Here is a 10128-nt window from a genome sequence, read left to right as displayed (position 1 = left end):
AAGTGCACAAACAACCCTACAAATTAAGTGGGGCTCAATATGCAACGGGTTGCATATTGACGAAACACCACATCAAGTTATTTAGTTCGATCTCGTTTATGTACCCAACAATATTAAATGTTGTTAAACATGGCAAGAGGGTGAAGCAAAGTAAAACTACCTATCTAGTCAAGGTTAAATGAGGCCGGAAGCAACGAACAACAATTCCGGTAAATCCCCATGTGCATATATTAGGTTTGGTCCTGTTCTGCCCTAAACCATATTTTAAAGTTGTTAAACATGAAAAGTGATGTCACCATGATAAACTAGGCAAAATTCTACCCCATTTACATATAAAGATTATTTAAATCCGAGCTACGGTTAATTAGTTATGAATTAAATCATTTTAGCAAGTAATTTAAGCAAATTTAAACAAACAACATTTAAACATTTTGAACATGGATGGAAAAGACATATTATGAGACTACACAAAATTCTAAGCAACTTTCATAAATAAATCATTTTAATCCGATGCATAGATGATGAGTTATTATATGTATGAAATAGGAGGGTTTTTCTATAAATCTGCGTTCTTTGGAAAATTAGCTAAAACGTTCTGCGGAAAAGAAAAAGAACACATCTCAGCCCGAAACTGCAAGCTGGCCCAACAAGAGAAATAAAAAAAAACAAAAGAGGGGCATTGTGGGTGACCTCACCCATGGGCTTCGGCCCGTTTGAGGAGGAGGGGGGTAGGCCGCGGCTGGCTGGGCTTGGCACGGGATGCGGCCCACGCGTGCAAAGCAGAGGGGCGAGCGGTTCGAGTTGCTGCTGCTCGTTTCTGAAGAACAGAAACAGCAGCAGGGGAACAGGGGCGCGATGCAGGGGCTTGGCGAGGCGGGACTTGGACGAGGTGGCGGAGCCGAGGGACTTGGGCACGACTCCGGCAAGGGTCTTGGGTGGCGGGGAGGACCGAGAACAGAGAGATGGCCGGGACTCAACAGATCTGGGCGGTGATTGGACTTGGCGGTCAACGCGGCAGGGGCGGCTTTCTCTTTCTGCTCCCGACAGAAGAAGGTTGGACCTGGCGGTAGGTAGTGGGCTGTGCAGAAGGCCTCAGGCTAAGAAAAGAGAAGAGAGAAGACCCGGCGACTGTTTCCGGAGACCGAAAACGTCCGACGATAGACCGACTATAGTGCCGCTATAGTTTAACGTTTGGGCTATCAAACGAACCCCGAATGCGATGAAACTTGGCAGGCGACCTACTAACACCATAACAACACCGCATGCCAACTTTCAACCCATTCCGAGAACATTTTCCTGCCACTTATAAAAATACTATTTCGGACATGCCGCGGGCGCGTGCAAGTGTGGTTGGGCTCAGAACGGACAACGGACGGAACGAGGAGGCCAGGGACAGGTGCAAGTTTTAAAACATGATGATGCAATGCACATGATGACATGACAAGATGCAACACGCAAGCAAATGACATGGCAACGACGGCGAATAACTGGACGACACCTGGCACATCGGTCTCAGGGCGTCACAACCTCTTAACAAGAAGGGGATGAAGCATACTCGTTCTCCCCTGGACGGATTGGGGAAGTTCTCTGTTTGAGCCCCTCCCTTGAGGGATGTCATCCCTGCTCGTATGGGGACCAAGTCCGCGGGGGGAACAAAGCCCTGTGTTTGCAGCTTCGCCAGTTGACTGTGGGATACGGAACATCTCCCCCAATCACCCTCTTTGGAGTCGTGGGGACGAGAGGAAGAGCTGGGAGCGCTAGCCATGTTGGAGTGGTTTTTTCTTAGCAAGCTCTGAGGATTTTTCACGGGGTGTGGAATGGATCTGAGATCTATTCTCTTTAAATAAGCACCTTTGTGGTACGGTCGGGGTGGTATATGCAAAAAATACCCTGACCTCTCGCATTCGCTCGACACGTGGAAACTGAAGTTGTTGATGCACAGAAGCCGAGGGGTATAACATTAAATGGAAGGCCGAGCACACTACTCGGAAGTCATCGGTGGAGGAACCCGCCTTGCAATGCTGAAGATAATCTATGTGCCGAACACCTTGTGATTGAAGACTGGTTCGGGGGCTACTGAGGGAGTCCTGGACTAAGGGGTCCTCGGGCGTCCGGCCTGTTAGCCATGGGCCGAACTGATGGGCTGTGAAGATACGAACACCGAAGACTGCACCCATGTCCGGATGTGACTTTCCTTGGCGTGGAAGGCAAGCTTGATGGCCAACTATGTAGATTCCTTTCTCTGTAACCGACCTTGTGTAACCCTAGATCCCTCCCATGTCTATATAAACCGGAGGGCTAGGTCCGTAGATAGGCCGAATACTCATTACCATAGTCATATAGGCTAGACTTCTAGGGTTTAGCCATTACGATCTCAAGGTAGATCAACTCTTGTAATACTCGTATTCATCAATATCAATCAAGCAGGACGTAGGGTATTACCTCCATAGAGAGGGCCCGAACCTGGGTAAACATTGTGTCCCCTGTCTCCTGTTACCATCAACCTTAGATGCACAGTTCGGGACCCCCTACCCGAGATCCGCCAGTTTTGACACCGACAGCCGCCCATCGGGAGCAGGGAGTCCACGGCACTCGCGCAGCCAAAGTTCGTAGGCCCAGATGACGGACTTCGGGAGGCGGCCTCCGTTCCCAACGGCCTCGTCGGCGAGCGAGCCGCCGGGCGCGACCTCGAGGAAGCGGGCGGCCCGGACGGTGTAGTTGGGCCCGCCGGAGAGCACGATGGCGTCGCGGGTCGCGCGCGGCGAGGAGCAGTGCCCGCGGCTGGATCTCCTCGACCAGCTGCAGCGTCCGCGGCTGGAGCGTGGTGTTGGGCCCAATGGCGGGCTTGGTGCCGCTTCCCTTGAGGTACACGGACGCGTCACAACCCTGAGGAAATCAGTCGTGGAAGAAGATGCCGATGAGGCCGGCGGCGAGCGCCACCTCACGCTGAAGCGCCGCCTGCACGGAGGACAGCATGATGCTCTCCAGCTGCTAGTTGGTGCGGTGCCGCCGCTGCTGCTCACAATCGCCATAGTTGGTGCGGTGCTGTGGGTATGGACTGTGGAGTAAGCTAGCTAGCTAAGGCTAGGCGTGTGGCTTGCTCAAGTCGTGCGAGCTCTCGGCTGGGACCTGGAGCGGCTGCCGCTGGAGCTGGGCGCATCCACAGCCGCGAGCCGGGCGCGGTGCCGTGCGTGAAGGAGTCCAGGTGTCAAGCGCGCCCATGGTCGGCCGAAGCTGGCGGTGGACATGCGTAACGCCCTCGATGCGGCTATATCTCCCACGTGTCGAAGCACGACTTAGACGCATAACCGCATTGAAAGCAATGTCGCAAGTGAGGTAATCTTCGCAAACAACCCATGTAATACAATAAGGGAAAAGATTCATAGTTGGCTTACACTCGCCACGTCACACAAATACATAAATAAGTCATTACATTCATCCAATACACTCAAAGGTCCGACTACGGAACCAAAATGAAGATAAATCCCAAATGGAACATAGTTCCCGATCGCCCCAACTAGGCACCACTACTGATCATCTGGGAAAGACACATAGTATCGTCCTGAGTCCTCATCGAACAACCACTTGAGCTTAGTTGAATCACCTGGAGCGGTATCATCGGTCCCTGCATCTGGTTTTGGAAGTAAACTGTGAGTCACGGGGACTCAGCAATCTCACACCCTCGCGATCAAGACTATTTAAGCTTATAGGAAGGGTAAAGGTATGATGTGGAGCTGCAGCAAGCGACTAGTATATTCGGTGGCTAACATATGCGCAAAAGAGAGTGAGAAGAGAAGGCAAAGGCACGAGCGACAAACTATGATCAAGAAGTGATCCTAGAACAACCTACGTCAAGCATTACTCCAACACCGTGTTCACTTCCCAGACTCCGCCGAGAAGAGACCATCACGGTTACACACGTGGTTGGTGCATTTTAATTAAGTTAAGTTTCATGTTATCTACAACCGGACATTAACAAATTCCCATCTACCCATAACTGCGGGCACGGCTTTCGAAAGTTCAAATCCCTGCAGGGGAGTCCCAACTTAGCCCATCACAAGCTCTCACAATCAACGAAGGATATTCCTTCTCCCAAGACAATCCGATCAACCTCGGCATCCCGGTTACAAGACATCCTCGACAATGGTAAAACAAGTCCAGCAACACCGCCCGAATGTGCCGATAAATCCCGATAGGAGCTGCACATATCTCGTTCTCAGGGCACACTCAGATGAGCGCTCCGTACAACTAAAACCAAACCTTGAGTTTCCCCGAGGGGGCGCTGCAAAGGGCTCTAGTTTGGACCAACACTCGGAGGAGCACTGGCCCGGGGGGGTTTAAATAAATATGACCCTCAAGCTCCAGAAACCCAAGGGAAAAAGAGGCTAGGTGGAAAATGGTAAAACCAAGTTTGGGCATTGTTGGAGGAGTTTTATTCAAGGCGAACTGTCAAGGGGTTCCCATTATAACCCAACCATGTAAGGAACGCAAAATCCGGGAACATAACACCGATATGACGGAAAAAATAGGGCGGCAAGAGTGGAACAAAACACCAGCCATAAGGCCGAGCCTTCCACCCTTTACCAAGTATATAGGTGCATTAAGATAAACAAGATAATATTATGATATCCCAACAATAAACAAGTTCCAACAAGGAACGATCTCCAATCTTCACCTGCAACTAGCAACGCTATAAGATGGGCTGAGCAAACGGTAACATAGCCAAACAATGGTTTGCTAGGACAAGGTGGGTTAGAGGTTTGACATGGCAATATGGGAGGCATGATAAGCAAGTGGTAGGTATCGTAGCATAGGCATAGCAAAAGAGCGAGCATCTAGCAAGCAAAGATAGAAGTGATTTCGAGGGTATGGTCATCTTGCCTGCAAAGTTCTCAGAGTTGCCTTGATCCTTGTAAGCGTACTCAACGGGCTCCTTGTTCACGTACTCGTCTCCCGGCTCTACCCAATCAAGAACAACAAACAAAAGGAACACAATCAACCACGTGCAATGCTCAAGCAACATGATGCAAACATGGTATGATATGCGGGATGCGATATGTGATGCATATGCAAGATTTGCAAAGGAATGATAGAAACTGGCCTCAACTTGGAAAACCAAGCATGCCACTGGAAAGGGGAGGTGATTTCGGTCGAAATCAATATAAAGATCACCGGAATCGGATGCTCGGTTTGGAAATGGCAAGCAAAACAAATATAGCACCGGTATGTGATAAACAACAAGTAGCCTTCTAAATGCATCAACATAAATAAGCTAATGCACTCAAAAATGACAACAAAATACATGGAAGGTATCCACTCATGATGCTTGACAAAATATGAACACTGAGCTACGGCTAATTCACTCATTAACAGGTTCAAACAAGCATGGCAAAAGTGCAAAAGATTACTGGTTTCAGACTTAGTGAAATTAACAGCAAGTTAGGAATTTAACATCAGGAAGCAAAGTTCAGAGCACGATAACTACATGCTACAGGAACATGTCATGGCAAATCAAGGCATGGCATGAAGCTACTCAAAGCATATAACAAAAGTCCTTAGTGATCATGAGCCAAAAGGGATCAAAAAATACAATTGCAAGCATGTGAACATAACAATTAACGAAAACAGATTCAGACTTAGTGAAAAACTGGAGCATGCAAAACAGATATCAAGTAGACATGTTTACGAGCTCGATGCACTCACTACAAGGCATTGAATGACAAACTAAGCATACACCCAGTAAGTAGACATGGCAAGAACAACAACATAGCATGCATGGATCAACAACAACAAGCTCGGCAAAATCGCTAAACAAGTTAACAATCTGCCAGGAACATTTTATAGCAAATGTAGAGCTCGATTGACTCAAGCTAGGGTGCTCCATAATTGCAAACAAAGACATGGATGGATAGATCACAACATTCTCTACAAAACATCCTTACTGATCATGCTCAAAAGAGGCACGGATCAATAGGAAACAACATGAACATATGACATAAAAATAATGACAGGGCAAGGACTTAGTGAAATTCTAAGTCCCTGAAATCAGGATCATTGAGTAAGCTAATTTTGCATGCTTTTGCTAGTCACCAAAAAGATCACAAAAATACATGGCATACACCCTTGTAAAGATGGCACGGCATTCTTCAAATCACATGTAGAGCTCAGGATCATAGCATGCACACATTAATCATGGTAAAAATGACAAAAGTGCATTTGCTGAAACAGATCTGAAACTATCATCACATAGCCCTCTTCCAACAGCATTTCAGGCATCAAGATAAGCTCAAAAGGAAATGATGCAGTGAGATGAAATGATGTACTCGTCGAGACGAACATTTTGATATGCTACACGCACGAATCGGAGCCACGATGAGGAAGTTATGGCATGTCAAAGTATGCAAAAAAACTAGGGTTTCGAGGGGGAAAAGTCAACCGAGGGGATTTCCAGATCTGGATCCGGTTGCACTGTAGCGGTGCGCACTCCAAGGTTCACCGGAAACCTGTTCGCCGGAGATCGCGGAGGAGGCCGGAGCTGTTGCCGGAGTCGAGGGAGGTCGGAGATGGTGAGGAGGGGCGGCGCCGGCGTTGAGCTCCTCCACGGGCGCGCGGGCTCACAGGGGTCCGGCGACCGGCTCGGGCAGCGCGAGCGCAGGGCGGTGGGCGAGCTCGTCGGTGAGGAGGCGGCGGAGCGTGGCATTCCGGCGGATCGGGGCGGCGCGGAGGAAGAAGAAGGCGGCGCGCGCGGGGCAGCTTGGGCCCGGTCGGGCGACGGGAGGGCCCGGCCTGGGCCTCGCGGGCCGGCGGGGCTGAGGCGGCGATGTGGTCACGCCCGGGACAGGTGGCGTCGTCTGGTTGGTCGGCGGCGGCGGGCGGACACGTCCGATGCCCGGATTTTCATCCGGCGGCGGCGGGTGGAGTTTCTCTAGGGTTAGGAGGAGAGGAGACCCGGGATTTTCGTGGAGGGACATATTTATAGAGGTAGAGGGAGCTAGGAAGCTCCAAATGAGGTGCGGTTTGCGGCCACGCGATCATGATCGAACGATCTATATGATGGAGGAGGTTTAGGTGGGTTTTGGGCTACTTTGGAGGGGTGTTGGGCTGCAACACACACGAGGCCTTTTCGGTCCCTCGGTTAACCGTTAGAGTATCAAACGAAGTCCAAACGGCATGAAACTTGACAGGCGGTCTACCGGTAGTAAACCTAGGCCGCAAGACAAGTACCGGTCCAATCCGAAAACGTTTAACACCCGCACACGAAAAGAGGTAGAAAGGGACACCGGAGGACATAGGAGCGCCGGAATGCAAAACGGACAACGGGGAAAATGCTCGAATGCATGAGATGAACACATATACAAATGCAATGCACATGATGACATGATATGAGATGCATGACAAAGACAAAACAACACGAAGACAAAACCCGACAACGAGGAAATAACATAACTTAGTGCTGGAAACGACAAGAGTTGGAGTACAAATATGGTAAATTACATCCGGGGTGTTACAACACTCCACCACTACGAAAGGATCTCGTCCCAAGATCTAGGACTGTAAAAACTCCGGGTACTCAGAACGGAGGTGATCCTTGCGTTCCCAGGTGGCTTCATGGTCGGAATGATGTGACCACTTGACTTTGAGGAATTTGATAGATTTGTTGCGAGTCTTGCGCTCAGTTTCTTCAAGAATAGCAACGGGGTGCTCACGATAAGAAAGGTCTTCTTGGAGATCAATGTCTTTGAATTTGACGGTGCGGTCAGGAGTCTTGAAGCACTTGCGGAGCTGAGAGACATGAAACACGTCGTGCACGTTTGCAAAGTTGGAGGGAAGCTCAAGTTGATAGGTGAGATCGCCTCTTTTGCTGACGATCTTGAAAGGACCCATGTATCGAGGGGCAAGCTTCCCTTTGATACCGAAGCGACGAGTACCTTTATTGGAGAGACGCGGAGGTAGACATGGTCTCCGATCTCGAAAGCCAAGTCACGATGCTTGCTATCATAGTAACTCTTTTGGCGCGATTGCGCGGCTTTGAGATTATCACGAATGACTTTACACATCTCTTTTGCCTCTGTGATCAATTCATTGCCAAGAAGTTGACGTTCACCAGTCTCTGACCAGTTAAGAGGAGTACGGCACTTCCTGCCATAGAGAATTTCGAACGGGCCTTGCCCGAACTCGCTTGGAAGCTGTTGTTGTAGGAGAACTCGGCATATGGAAGACAATCTTCCCACTTCATACCAAAAGAGATGACGCAAGCCCTGAGCATATCTTCGAGAATTTGATTGACTCGCTCGACTTGGCCACTAGTTTGAGGATGAAAAGCTGTGCTGAAATGGATATTGGTGCCCATGGCCTTCTGAAAAGAATCCCAGAACTTGGAGGTGAAGATGCTGCCACGATCTGAAGATATCAACTGCAGAATGCCGTGCAGAGAGACAATCCGGAAGGTATATAGCTCTGCCAATTGAGCTGCTGTGATAGATTCTTTGATAGGAAGGAAATGAGCCACTTTAGTGAGTTTGTCGATGACAACGAAGATAGCATCATTGCCACGCTTGGACTTTGGAAATCCAGTCACGAAGTCCATCTCAATATGGTCAAACTTCCATTCTGGAATGGCAAGAGGTTGGAGGAGACCAGCTGGCCGTTGGTGTTCTGCCTTCACTCTTCTGCAGACATCACATTCATTCACGAACTGAGCAATCTCGCGCTTCATTCGAGTCCACCAATACGACTGCTTGAGATCATGGTACATCTTTGTACTTCCAGGGTGGATAGAGAGGAGTGAATTGTGAGCCTCGTTCATAATGACTTTACGAAGATCACCTTTAGGAACAACAATGCGATCCTTGAAGAATAGAGTATCCTTGTCATCAAGGCGATAGCACTTGTACTTGGGTTGACTCTTGGCAATCCCAATCTTCACCTTCCTCACCATAGCATCAAGAAGTTGAGCCTCACGAATCTGATCTTCCAAAGTAGGAGAGACTTGGAGGTTGGCGAGGAAACCTTGAGGAACAACTTGCAGATTGAGTTTGCGGAAAGCTTCACAAAGCTCGGGTTGGTAAGGCTTGATAATCAAACTGTTGCAGTAAGCCTTCCCGCTCAATGCGTCAGCAATTACATTAGCCTGGCCTGGAGTATATTCGATACTCGGATTATACTCTTGAATCATTTCGACCCAACGAGTCTGCCTGAGGTTGAGGTTTGGCTGAGTGAAGATGTACTTGAGACTCTTATGATCAGTGAAGATGTCCACTTTTCTTCCCAATAAGAGATGTCTCCAAGTTAAAAGAGCATGCACAACTGCCGCCAACTCGACGTCATGAGTGGGGTAGTTCTTTTCGTTGGCCTTCAACTGGCGAGAGGTATAGGCCACAACTTTCTTCTCTTGCATCAACACTGCACCAAGACCTTGAAGAGAAGCATCACAGAAGACCTCAAACGGTTTGGATTCACCAGGAGGAGTCAGAACTAGAGTAGTGACTAACTTCTCTTTCAGGGTGTTGAAAGCGATGTCACATTCAGGAGACCAAACGTACTTCACATGCTTCTGGAGAAGGTTGGAAAGAGGCTTCGCGATCTTTGAGAAGTTCTCAACGAACCTTCGACAATAGCTTGCGAGCCCAAGGAAGCCGCGGAGTTGCTTCACGTTCTGAGGTGGTTCCCAATTCACAATTGCAGACACCTTCTCAGGATTCACCGCTATGCCCTTGGCAGAGATGATATGCCCAAGGTAGAGAACCTCATCGAGACAAAACTCGCACTTTGAAAACTTGGCATAGAACTGATGTTCTCTGAGCTTATCCAGCACCAAACACAAGTGCTTGGCATGATCTTCCTTGTTCTTGGAAAAGACCAAAATGTCATCGAGGTAGACCAAGACGAAGTCATTTGTGTAGGCGTTGAAGATGAAATTCATCATGCGAGAGAATGTTGGCGGAGCGTTGACGAGGCCGAATGACATGACAGTGTATTCATATGAACCATAGCTTGTTCTGAATGCTGTCTTGGGGATATCTTGTTCACGAATGCGAATCTGATGATAGCCCATACGGAGATCAAGCTTGAAGAATACTTGAGCACCTTTGAGTTGTTCAAACAGCTCGTTGATGTTGGGAAGTGGGT

This window comes from Triticum urartu, chromosome 2A, assembly GCF_056163025.1.
Source record: "Triticum urartu cultivar PI428250 chromosome 2A, HENAU_Tu73, whole genome shotgun sequence".
Taxonomy (NCBI): domain Eukaryota; kingdom Viridiplantae; phylum Streptophyta; class Magnoliopsida; order Poales; family Poaceae; genus Triticum; species Triticum urartu.
Note: the sequence above shows the minus strand (reverse complement) of the source record.